The sequence below is a fragment of the Callionymus lyra genome, chromosome 16 (genome assembly GCF_982586985.1).
Source record: "Callionymus lyra chromosome 16, fCalLyr1.hap1.1, whole genome shotgun sequence".
In the NCBI taxonomy this organism is placed as follows: domain Eukaryota; kingdom Metazoa; phylum Chordata; class Actinopteri; order Syngnathiformes; family Callionymidae; genus Callionymus; species Callionymus lyra.
In genome coordinates, this window is record NC_141833.1 from 6,219,220 (window position 1) to 6,232,506 (window position 13,287).

Here is a 13,287-nt window from a genome sequence, read left to right on the forward strand (position 1 = left end):
GCAGCATGAAAACAAACACCTCTTTCCCTCCTTTATTTTCTTCCACTGTCTCACTATTTGACCGTGGACATCCGCAGCATAAAAACATGCGCATCACAGATACTTCTGTTTTTAATTCGGCCCAAATATGGGGAACTTGTGGGTTTGAGAGTGTGTGAGCTGGCCAGGGTTAGAATGAGGACAGACTGTGTGAGTAAATGCAAAAAAACGTGTTTATCACCAGATGTGGACAGAGGATCATTGTCAGGCCCAACAGGAACCATTTACCAAGTTCCTCACTTTTGCCAGTGCCTGTCTATTGTGTAGCTAGAGGTTTAATTGAAGGCTTATGCTCGGCTCTTACTTTAACTGTTAGGAAGGACACGGAACCCTTTTTTTTCCCCTCATCTCTTCTGTAGAAAAAACGTGTTTATACTTATTCTGATGGGATTAAAAATAACCTGTTGTTTGAGATATACTTTGAGTTCCAATTTTATCAGAAGAGCAAACGGGTGATGTAATGTCTGCTGAAATTAAGCGGTGGTCTGAATAGAAGATTCTATTGCTGACATCTGCTGACCCACATAGTTGCTAAGGCTAATCTTACAATGTTGCGAACAGTTTCAACTCGACTAATACTACAAAAATAGTACATTTATTTAACTTTTTAAGGAGTTTTGGATCTGCTGAAATGCCTCTGCCATTATTGAATAACTTTATAACTGGAATTGTTTAGCGTGGTTCAATGGTTCAAAGATAAACTAATTTTAATTTTTGGTATCGTTTTCGGTTGCACTGGAGATTGAGTATGTTTTCTTCTGGCTTAATTGCATTGTCTTGAAAACAGAAGTGTCTATAGCCCTGCTATTACGGTTCGCATGAGCAGGTTTTCACAAAAACAAGAGAAAGGCTCTTGATGTTTTGGTTTTCTCTGCAGCTATGATCGAAATGAATAGCAAATGAATGCAACTGCCATCTCCAACTTAAAGGAGTTTGGTGGTTAGATGGTGATTTTGCCGGTCACTGAGGGGAAATTATGTAACGTTAAGTATCGTTAAAATAGTAGCGTTCTACTCCAAGAGTCATGACCATTCAAAATGTAAGCACTCATCGTGGAAACTATGGTGAAATAATCAATGTCAAAATATTTCATATTTGAAATGAATTTGACACGTGTCAAAGGAGATTCGAGAACATGCATAGACGTATTCAAAGCTGGCTTATATACTCTACATAAGTAATGTTTTTACATTTTTTTTATTTTTTTTATCATACGTTAGAATCTGTCCATGGAAGCTCATTTTTTTCCTTAAACCAAAAACTTCTCCAGATCTTAGCGTTAAGTTTATTCTTTATCCGAAGCACACTACAAAAGCTTTATAAAAACGGGTCAAAAGTTATTAAAAAAGTTTTTTCGCTTCAGGGTAAATGTAACTCAGATGTGCTCAGAGATGGGCACATGTTTGTGTGCGACTCTCTGTTGTTCTTTTGTTCAGTAGTAAGCACATGTCCAAGTTTTCTGACAAAGCCCCAAATCCCAAATATATGAACACGTGTTTAAACAGTCATTCACAGTGAGCTAAAGGTCGGCTACTGGAAAAGAGTATCTGGCAGTTAAGGGGAGATTTTTGAAAGGAAGCAAGGGGCCTATTTTAGCTTGAACTCATTTTCCACTAGAATATGTGTAGTAATGCAGATATGTTCCTTTTATAACTCCGAGCCCAGCTTTTTTTTTTCCACAAGTAATGAAAAACAGAGCTGGGTGCTCAAACCCACAATGAAAAGGAGGGAGGAAGAAAGAGAAATAGAAAATGAACAGGCGGGCAATTTGCTTGGCGTGGCATGTTCCCCGGACTAGATAAGAGTTCAACCAACTACATCCGTATAGACGCGCTTAAAACTAACTTTTGCTTCTGAAATGTAAAAGGTTTTTTTTGGGGTTAATAGGGCAATTGCTCAAATGAGTTTATCTTCTCAAGAGCTCTGATCAAACCCCACAGCCTTGGACATGTGCGCACACTATTGCCTGTGAGATATGATCGTCCTTCTTCTAGAAGTGTATAATTAGAACAGGTCTCACATGATCACCAGAGCATAGCTGAGCAGGTCACACCCAAACCCAGTCATTTCCCTACCAGTCGCGCTGCCCTCTCTCTCTCTCTCTCTCTCTCTCTCTTTCTCTACCTCTTTCTCACTCCCTCTCACCCTCTGGCCTCCTTTTGCAAAAAAGTTAAGACAAACACAAAACGCTGTCATTCAGTAAAACTTCATGCAACTTTGTTAAAACTGTTCAACAAAGATGGCGGGTCACCCCATTTTTATTTGATCTAAAGTGTGTTGTTGCAGGGGGGCGGTCACCCTCTTGTCCAGTCTGGTCTGCTGCCAGTGTGCCAGCTCAGTGGCGTAAACATTTGGAAAAGGCTCATGGGTGCCTGGACTTTACCAAAGAATTGAAAGGTTAAGTTTGGAAAGATATTTGTTTTATTGGTCACAGTTTATAAATACTTTTTCTCTGGCAGATTTTCCACTGATAACCACAGCCATTTACTTATTGACGTTTACCTCATCCAGCTTATTATAGTGCCTGGTTTAAGGGATTGTAATCTTTGTAATTTCATAATTTAAAATGTATTAAAACATATCTATATTATGACTCTATGAAGGTCTTATTGTTTAATTCTATCAAATCCAAATGGTGAAACGTTTAACTTTAAATTCATTGGTTTAAAAAAGTTGGTATTTTACTTGTACTTTATTGTCCCAGTTCTATTTTTATTCAATTTAATAGTTGGCTCCTTGTGAAAGTCAAAGTAGTTGTTGATAATGGCAATATCACACTTTTGTTTTCAACCTCGCTCTCGGTTCTGATGACTAAATTATTTTCCACTTCCTTCTCTTGTTTTTCTCCCCGTGTTTTCATTCCCCTCCAATCTTGGTAGCTCCCTCCACTTGATTTCCCACACAAGCTGGTTTGTGCCTCATTAACCTCAGGCCACACCCATCCTCGAGCAGCATGGTTCACATTACACTCTGGTCGAGGCACACACATGCAGGCGAACACGCACACACACACCCAGTCGGAGATGCATGTGGTTTGAGTTTAGGCACAGAAATGACATCAACCATGTCCTGGAGTGAACTCCGCTGCCGCAGCTCCTTGTTTACCCCCAAATTTGCGCTTAAATAGAGGTGCAAGAACCGTCTGAAGGAATAATGTTTGAGTCACAGAATAATCTTTGTACACTGGCCTCCAGCCCGACACACCCACTGTCATCATGTCTAAGCTCTGAGAAAAAAAGAGAAGAAAAAAAACGTGTGTTTGTGTTCTACCTGCATAAGCTGTGCTGTTGCAGCAGGTTCTTTTGTGTTACTACAGTGTTCCCAGCCAAGATGACATTCCTGCAGAGCAGATGCCGCGTAAATACTTTTTATCTATTTGGCTGTCTGCTCCTCTTCTCCTTATCCCCCCGCATATTTTGGCCGGCCATTTTTGACTGCATGCGTGTTCGCCGTGTTAAGGTCGTCAGGTAGAACTTAGCGTAGAAAACCAGAGCTGGACAGAGGCCGAGCAATGTTGGGTAAATATTAGTTGTGTTGCTGGTGGATAATGATGTATATATACATGGATTTTTCGCAAACTAGCTTTCACACACAGACCTGAATATAGAACTGAAGAAAAGTTAAAAATAGTTGCTGAACTGCGTCTGCACATTTCATGCATGCTTAAGTTGCTGAAAATATATACAGTATATATATATTTTTTACTAAAAATGATTATTCAAAAATAACCTAAATTATTTCCCTTTTAATATAATGTCAATTGAATTAGCTATCTATTTTAGCAGTGTATATGGTTTTAGGCAGAAAGTACTAATTTATTGTTTTTTTATTATTCATTTATATTGTTTATCTGTAGATCTTTTATCCAGTCTTATGATTATAAACATGAAAACCCCTTAACCTGTGGAAGAGTAAAATGATTGTATAGCAAAGGAAAACTACAGAATAATAGTGTCTTTTTTCTCTCTCTTTGTCACTGATGAATGTATCTGTGTCTTCCACACTAGGCCCACCAGAGTCTCAACCTCTAGCCCCTCATGCCATGTAAGCCTAGTATTCCTGAGTTGACGAGTGTTGTTTTAACAAGGCAGTAACACATTTCTTGTCATTTTAGAGGAGCAGCTTATGATTTATGTCGGGTGTCTTAACTGAAATTTGAGATAAATCTTTGCTTTATTCTTTCTCATTACATCGATTGTAAATTTAAAAAACACAACATGTAAGATTTTCTGTGCACTTCTCTCGTAATGAGTAATGAGAACATCCATTTTAAAAACATTTATTCACTATTATATCACTTGACTCGTGTATTTCTGAGCACTAATTAAAATGTTTGTCTCAGAACCAAGAACGGAGGAAAAAAACTGTTTATAAAGAAGAGATCCAGCAGCTTCTTCTCCTTTTTTTTCTCCTGGTGTTGTAACATCTACTCAGATGTCTTTTTTTCATGTTTATGCTAATATAAACGAAAACCCTGATTTTCTTTTTTTTTTCCCCTCTGTGTTTACATCGTTGTTAGATCAGCTCGGGTGTGCGTTTCATCAACAGCCCCTCTTTTCTTCTCAGTGACAGCCGCCCCTATCCCCCCTTTACACCACAAGCCTTCATGACACCACCGATACAATGATGAGCCCTCTCTTCCCCCCTCACTCCCTGTATCTGGGGAGAAATGTCTGTGGCTAAAATTATAGTTTAACAGCTTTGTTTCAGTGGTTTATCAAATTGAGGGACACAACTTGTTTTGTCATTTAATCCCATCAGCGACTTCATCTGCGTCTGATTTGCTTGTTAGAGAAATAACTGGATAAGTAAGTAATTTATATCCGGAACACATTCCGATAAATAGCTCATGAAATGGCAATAAATGGAACAAGGGGAAAAGTTGTTCATTTTGTAGGAATTTTGGATCCATTAGGTTTAGAAGGATCGCCTGAAGAAAGTACTTTTTCACTTCAAACAAAGACCACCCGTCTGCTTGCTTGGCAGAGGTGTGCGGACTCTGAGTGCCTATCTAGCTTCTCGGTTTTCACTTTTGTTGACAGTGAAACGCTGTATTTTTCGGGAAATATTTTAAAACCAGGAAGCCCGTCAAAATCACCTATTAAGCTATAATTTAAACTAATAAAATAATAACAATTAGTCCTGTTGACCTGAACATATCAATTAATTAATTCAGTTCTTGAATTATTTGATCTAATTTTTTGATCTGTTTTTATTTATCTGTATTCCCAATAGTTAAATGGAAAAGGGAGCAAAAAGAAAATATTATTTTGTTTTGTACAGACTTGAATATAATATTGCTGTGTTCTTCAATTATTAGTTAATACAAATAAAACTTCAGGTCTGTATAAAGTGCTGTAAGTTCACACATCAAAATACAATTATTATAAACACGACCAATGAATGTCGACTTGAGGGTGTGACTGGCCATTGTTACTCAAGAACAAGAAGAAAAGAAATTGACACAAATTCAACTTGCAAACAAAAACATTAAGGTTAAAGGGCAACTAATGTAAAAACCAAACTCTCCTGACTTACTTGCATGTTTCAAATTTTGAAGTCTTCCTCTTCAAGTCCCTCATCATGACCATGTTTCAAAGTTATTACTTTATAAAGTTCTCCCCCGTCTGAAATCTCAGTGAACAAGAGGTTATGAGAGTGGCATCCATTATGATGTAATAATGGCTCCACTCCTCGTCCAGCCAGCTGCAATCACACACCCTTTGTTTATACAAGGAGTCCCTTAGTAGTAGAGACTTCCAGTATTGATGACGCGCAGTGACAAACCTCCTTGCTTTGACCAATAAAAGCAGAATGGGTTTGATTGGGGTCAACAAAATTGATTCTCCAGAACAGTTTTTAAGTGGGCGGAGCTTAAGATCATTTTTTTAATGTAAATATTTCAATGAAAAGAGAGTTTTGTACAAACATACTAATGAGTACAATAGATCTATTTAAGACACACTTAAATCAACTCATTAGTTGCCGTTTAAAGATGAAATATTAAATGATTGCCAGAACAATAAAGAAGCTATTATGACTCAGATTCAATAGTTGCATAACTCATTGAGTGTTATCGTAGACAAGACTCAAAACTTTAACAACTTGATCTGCACGAACTGGGCTAACGCTTGTCAGTCATAGTTTACCCCCGAGGCAAACGTGGCCCCTGGACCGCAATTTGAATATTTCTGCAATACAAGATGCATTCCAAAGATATTTCTGCTTCCACTTATAATAATAATAATAACAACGGCTAATTCAAAAGTGCTTTGTGTGTATGGGGGGTCATTTATTTTCTCTATACATTATTGTTAAACCTTTGCTATGATCTGGCGATCAACTTGTTTGCTGACGTACTTTTTTCATCAGCAGACAGCCCAGCTATTCTAGCAGCGAAAGGGCTGCTTCAGGGCACTCTTACATGTTTAGCTGAATTCACTCAACACTCTGGCGCCGACCCCTCCCTCTCACCAGCTGTTAGATCCGTCAGTCAGGCTTCACGCCGGCCCTGTATCTCCACACTCCTGCCGCTCATAAGAGGCCGATGCCAGAAGCGACGCACCGACTCGCCTGCCGGTACTGTCTGCGAAAAGGAAGAAGAAAGAGAAGAGACGAATGATTGATTGATTGACTGGTGTTTGCGGTCCATCGTTTCTTGGCTCTCAGCAAATTTTTCACAAATATTCTTCCTGTCTGTTGTTGTCTGGGCCTGTCATGGCGTTGGCTTTGATTTCAATGCTTTTTCTCTTGGCCTTAAATCCTTCTTTCTCACCTGCCCCGGATCACGTGTTCTCCAAGTTCATACCTGGTCAACAACCACTTTAGCTGCCTGATCACTTTCTCTTTTGACAGTTTCACTGCGGATGAGTCTAATACAAGGACATGGAACTATGTTGGCAGGGACTTGTTAAGCTCTTATAACACTTTGTAAAACCTTTGAAATTTTCTCACAAAAATCTAAATGTAAAGTTATTATTTTTGCTTTTTTTGCTTTTAAATCCAACAGACAATGTTTGCTTATAACATTTATTAAGATAAAATCTGGATAGAAATAACATTACAAATCTGAAGAGAAGTTTTTGGTTCTTTGGTTTGATAGTTTGTTGCTTCAACCATTATATCTCTTGGTCATTTCCCAGGTTTATTAACAGAACCTGGTCAAATGTAGACGGCTATGTATTGCTGTGGCCATGATTGTGATCTCCTAACAGTGTCCTTATTTTGTTTTATTTAACACTACATCTGAAGTTTCCTACTTCCTGTAACATTATCACAGAGTTCAAAGTAAAAACAATGTCGCTTTCTTGACTAACAGACAAGATGATTGTATTGGTCTACTTTATTTTTTAACCTTGGATCAGACTTTTCTCAAGGGTCGGAATCACTAAAGTTCCAGTTAATGTGTGCAGTCTTTGACTTTGTAAAGGACTGAACCGTGGAGAGTAACCATTAGGATAGCTATGGCCATTTCAATGTGGCTCGATAGACATGAGTTTTTGTTCAAGGGTTTAGTTCCCTTAAGTTTACCTCAGCACTCCTAGCACTACTCTCAACTTTGGCAATTAATTAAAAAAAAAGGTGTTTAAGAGTTCAAGAGCAATGAAAGCACAACATTTAATTGAAGCTGATATGATATCAGAAGCCCATTTAATGAGCCTTCATACTGTCAAATGACAGTGAATTAAAGCTCATTCACTTTTCTGAAAATAATCTAATTTAAATAACTCCCTTTTTTTTGTATTAAATGGTTCTTCTGTTGCCTTCAAAATTACTCTCCAGGATAGCTTGACACCCAAGGCATGCACATAAGGAATAAAAATAATGTCTAAGAACATTGTTTTATTAATGCCATGGTTCCCAAATTGTGTATATCGATCACGCATACACACCATTTGCACATTCGAAAACTTTTATGTTCGCCAAGTCACCCTGTTTTTACCTTTTAAGTTATGTTGTAAATTAAATATTATTCAGCAGGAAAAAGTGTTAACTGTGTCATACACACTTCACAATTTATCACTTATGTCAAGTCAGTAAATTGTCATATAAATGCATTTATTTTAATGTCTTACACGAAAAATATGCATTCACAGAATTTGTTCACTATTGTGTTGCAATTAAACTTCAGGCCGCTAGATGCCAGCGGTCATTCCATACATGCTGCTAATGGAACAATGAAATCCTCTGAGGACGAGAGGATACAGTCGACTGAAGCTGTTTTAAAAGTTGATGTTTGGACATATTTAGGTGTCAAAACAAATGGAAGCAGTTCAACTTGGTCAAGAGTCATGTGGTCTGTAAATTCTGCAACACCAGAGTCAAGTACTCGACAATACTACAAATATTTCCTTGTTACTACAGTATCAAGATATATTGCATCGTGGTCCCTGTATTGTGATGAATATCGCCGGATTCTTACCATTACACAGCCGTAATTCCTCTGTCATTCCCTTTTTATTTTAAGAATATCTAATCTATAGATAAAGATATATATATATATATATACGTGTTCCTCTTTTAGCCACACGGAGAGGGAGAATGGAAACATGTATTTGTCCATGCCAAGTCAGGAGGAGATAATCGCACGCAGAAACAGGATTAGGCCAGTTGACAGTGGGATTACAGCTTTGGATAGGATTACCGTCGTTGAGAACAGATTAGCATAATACTTGCCAGATTGATTCTCTTACTGCAGCCGGAGCCATTCATCTGTCCCAGGGTTATTACTTTAACAGCGATAGTAGCGTATCAATGTGTTAGAATCTGCACGGACAATACGAACGCCTCGAGCTTTAAGGGGGGTTTCTATATGATTACGGAAAGGTCTTTTATTTTGAAAAAAGACCGGATTTTCTTCATGATAAGATTAGCCGGTGACTCTTGACACGTTGACTCTATATGGGAAACCGTCCTAGAGCTCTGCTGATTCAGCCTTTTGGTAAGATGTATTTGTTAATGCACATAAGCTTTGGAACGATCTTCTTCTCTCTTGATGGATCTACTGACTCCTTTAAGAAACATCTTAAGGAGTCTTTATTTGTTAAGGCTTTTTCCTTGATTTTCTGGAACTCCTGTTGTGTTATCAGTTTTATCTTGACCTTTAAAATATATACTTTATTGAATATTGTTTTGATTGTTTAAGCGCTTTGTGACCCTGGTCTGGAAAAGCGCTAAACAAATAAATGACTTACTTACTTACTTGCATGTTTCGGTACATGCTGATATTTTTGCTGTTTTTGTCCGATTGAAAAAAAAAATGTTGACGTTAAACAGGTCCACGGTGCAACAAAATGTGCATTAATAGATCCAAATTTTGTGGTTACCATCATCATTTTTGCATGTTAAAATACAATTGAATTTTCGTATTTATTAGTCTTTGCCTTTAAACGCTCTCAGATGTCTCACTCTGGACGAATGACAGCCCGGCTCACATTTCCCAGACATCGATGCACCTCAGTTATTTCAGTCTTCATCGATGCCATGGACCTTGTGATTCCTTCACAGTAACTCTATTTTCTCTCTCTTCTTCTTCCGGGAAGAAGAGCTCACAGATGATTAAATGAACATTCGCACGCCTCGCACTGTGTACTTTACACAGCGAGTACTGGACGGATTTCATAAAGCACCAGCCGCTCGAATCAATACCTGTGTGATCGCCCGCGTTATTACTCAAAATGAAAAGCTTGGAACTAACATGGCTCCCCCTGAGAGAGACGAGGAAGAGACGCCGCCGCGCTGGAAACCGCGGCGGGGAAATTGGCCTGATTAAAGTCGGACGAAAGTGTTTGTGTGAGGGTCAGCCGTGCGAGCGTCACCACGACAAACAAGCCGAGGGTCTAAGTCTGGCTTAAGGGCTGCTGTGTACGTGACATCTGACCTGACACATTTCTGGGAAGCAACACCTTCTCCAGTGTGAATAACGTTTACTGCAGAGTCACTCTTTCCGAAATAATAAGCCGGACAAATATGCGTCTCTAACAAGCGTTAGTCTGTGCTGCAGATGTTTTGTACGGATCGGACTCACACCTTTAACCGCTTCTCTTTGCTATCGGCTTGAGCAAACTCGGACCCGAGTATAGACGGTTTTTTTTTTTGGGGGGGGGAGCAATCATTCATTGACCTGTGACAGTGCACTCGCTCTGTCAAAATGAATCCCAGCCAGAAATTCAGCAGAGCACGATTACAAACATGTCATGTCAGCTTGTCAACAGAAAGATCGTCTTCTGATCTCCTGTTTGGGGAGGAAAAAAACAACCCATCTTTATATAGCCACGTTGGAAACGGCATGGATATCATGTTGTCGTTACATAGCACTTAAAAAGGAGGTATCGGTGTGGATCTCCTGGGGTTCAATAACTGTTGGTCTTCTTTATAAAAGGCAATTGTTTAACTTTCTTTTTTTAGCTTTCCTGTTTACCACAGAGGTCAAACTTCGTCCCGGGGCCTGTAGAAAACATACTTGCGTACTTAAAGTAGAGCACGCTGATACAAAATCCCCAGAAGTATTTACAAAGTTCTACTTTTGTATACTTCTTTAACACTCGGATTAAGTGAACGCTCTAAACAAGGTTTATTTCGGGGGGGAACTCTGATCCAGTTATGTTACTCATCGTCAGCAATGTCCGGTCATCGCTCATGAGCTTCTGATGTGGTTTGCAAGATGACAAAAAAAGATTAGTTTAGACAAAATAATGAAACTGATCTCAACTTCCTTGTGTGTGGACCTGACATACGAAGCTTGGTCAGCAAGTTCTCCCTCTTTCCTGCAAGGTTTGATGTTTTAAAAGTCAATATAAAGTGCTGTATAATTAATTTTCAGTACTATTACACATGCCTTTTTCCTGCATCCCTCTCCATATAATTTTTATCATTGAACTTTACAGCGAATTTAATCGATATAATTTTAATATAAATATGTTTCTTTATTTTTATTGCATCTTTACAATAGGTATTGTTCTCCAAATAAATACATTGTTAGTACATAAAGTTACTGAGTATTTCTATTCAGTCGAAACTCCTCCTTTCTTAGGAATTGAGGAATTCAAGGACTCATGATTCCAAATATTTTACACCCTTTTTTTTTACCAACAGATGTTTCCTATTTTAAGTCCAACTGTTCATTGTGTGACAGATTTATCTTTAATGTAATAAATGCTGAACATTTTAAATAAGAAAATCTAGAAATAAAAATTCAGGAATGAGATAAAGTCTAGATAAAGGCCTCGTTGTAGGACTAGATAACCGAGGGATCTAAATCAAATTAAAGATCATGAAGATGTAAATGAAAAAAAACACACTTTGGACGACGTCCATCCATCTGGTTCAGTCCCATCTTAATTTACACAAAAATGTTAATTAATCAAATATGTTTAAATTACATGGATAAATTAACTGAACCATACAAATCCCTTTAGCTATTCTAAAATGCAACAACGAAATGTATTTTCCCTTCTCCTTCTGTGGAATTTCTCCAGCCATGTTATCGAATGTCATGATGATGCATCTGTGCTACAAGTCTCAGCAGGAGCTTGCATCACATATCATTTAAGAAGAGGAGACTCTTTGTTCCGATCCTTCTGCCGCTCATTAAATAGGGGGTGTAAGAAAATATCAATATACTTAAATATTGCAAAGTACTTTTCTTGATAATTGATATTTACCTGCACTGTATCGATTTTTTTCGTTAATATCTTCTCTTGTGAAGTACAAAGTGAGATCCCTCTGTTTGAATTCAGTAACATGTTAAAGCAGGGTGGGCAATTAAAATTCTTCAAGGGCCATGTTAAATTCTGTTAAGGTTGTTAGGGGCCGTCAAGCAAAAAGGAAGACGAATCCTCTAAAAAAAAAATGACATTCGTCATCTTTTATTAAGCTAAATAAACTGCAATTTTATTCTTGTATATATTAATTTTTTTCAAAACATTTCTTCAACTAACTTAAGAAAAATGTTTTGAGGGATTAATGTACTCACAAAATAGTACATTAGTGTTATGTGAAAATGTAAATGAATAATAAATACAAAATACATTAGAACCATTTATACATGATCAAACTTTGACATTACGAGGGCCACATAAATACAGTCAAAGGGCCACCTGTGGCCCCTGGGCCTCCCAAAATTCAACATTCACTCATTTTCTACACACCCTCATGTCGACTAAGGGTTGTGATTATTTTCATAATAATCTGTTCCTTTTTTTGAGTTAAAGGAAACAATATAAATCCGTTTTAATGTAACCTCCATCTTGTATTGAAGCTTTGACGAGACAAATTGTTTCGTAAGAATCTAAAGAAGTCTATATTTGAAGCTTGTTTGTAGCAGAAGTTTAAAGAATATCGTGCAAAACTGATAGGAAGTACTTCCAGTGTAGACAGGATACTGTGTCATACGCATCTTATCGTCATATTCTTGCCAATAAACACCTCGATTATTGATGACATGGGCTTGAGGTTTGACTGTGAGATTATCGCCTCACCTTTTCATCTTGGTCTCGCTCGTGTGCATGGAAGCTAGAGAGAGCCACCTCCGGCTCCAGGGTCTTTGAGTTTGGGCTCAGAAGCGGCTCAAAGCTTTATTCGCACAGTTTGTGTGAAGGGGAGAAAAAAAATGCTTTCATCTTTGTGTTTGTTTAGATAGAAGGAAACACAAGGTAGAGAGAAGTGTAGCTCGGAACAAAAACCCATTCTCTCATTGTAACACGATTCCTTCCACGCTGAAGGAAATACATACTGGAACTGAGTTGCGGTTGGATCTGTATCCTTCCATCTCGCCGCTTTACGTTTCAGTTCCAAATATTCAGTCAAGATGCGAAAAGTATTTTCATCTCGTCTCAGTCAAAAGGACAAACGCTCCGCCCGACATTCTTTACACATGGCTTCATTGTTTGTTCAAACCACGTGGAGTCACCGGGTGCGAGTGTGAGCAGGTCAGAGTCGGGACCGTGGCGCGATATGGGGCGGGTCACCTTCTGAAGGACTGGTCAGACTTCACAGTAGCCAGTTATTGTTCCACCATTTGGCGGAGGTCAGCCAGTTCAGACGTTATCAGAGGCGGCAGGTTATGTTTCAGTCTCCCCGGGGTTCGATCACATGACCTCTCGTATGGAAACGTAGCTCGTTTATAAGAGGTGTCGGTGTGAGTTCAATCCCACTTTCATGTCGTCCCGACAGGTTCTGATATGCAGTTGAATCATGTGATATTCATCTGTCAGTGTGTAATTAAATATCACTCTTACTCATAACCAT

The 13,287-nt window shown here is 38.4% G+C and overlaps 1 protein-coding gene across 17 annotated transcripts in view; it reads left to right on the forward strand.

Moving 5' to 3' along the window:
* Positions 1-13,287, forward strand: part of mbnl1 (muscleblind-like splicing regulator 1) — a 51,331-nt gene that overhangs the window by 16,778 nt on the left and 21,266 nt on the right. The window lies entirely within an intron of this gene.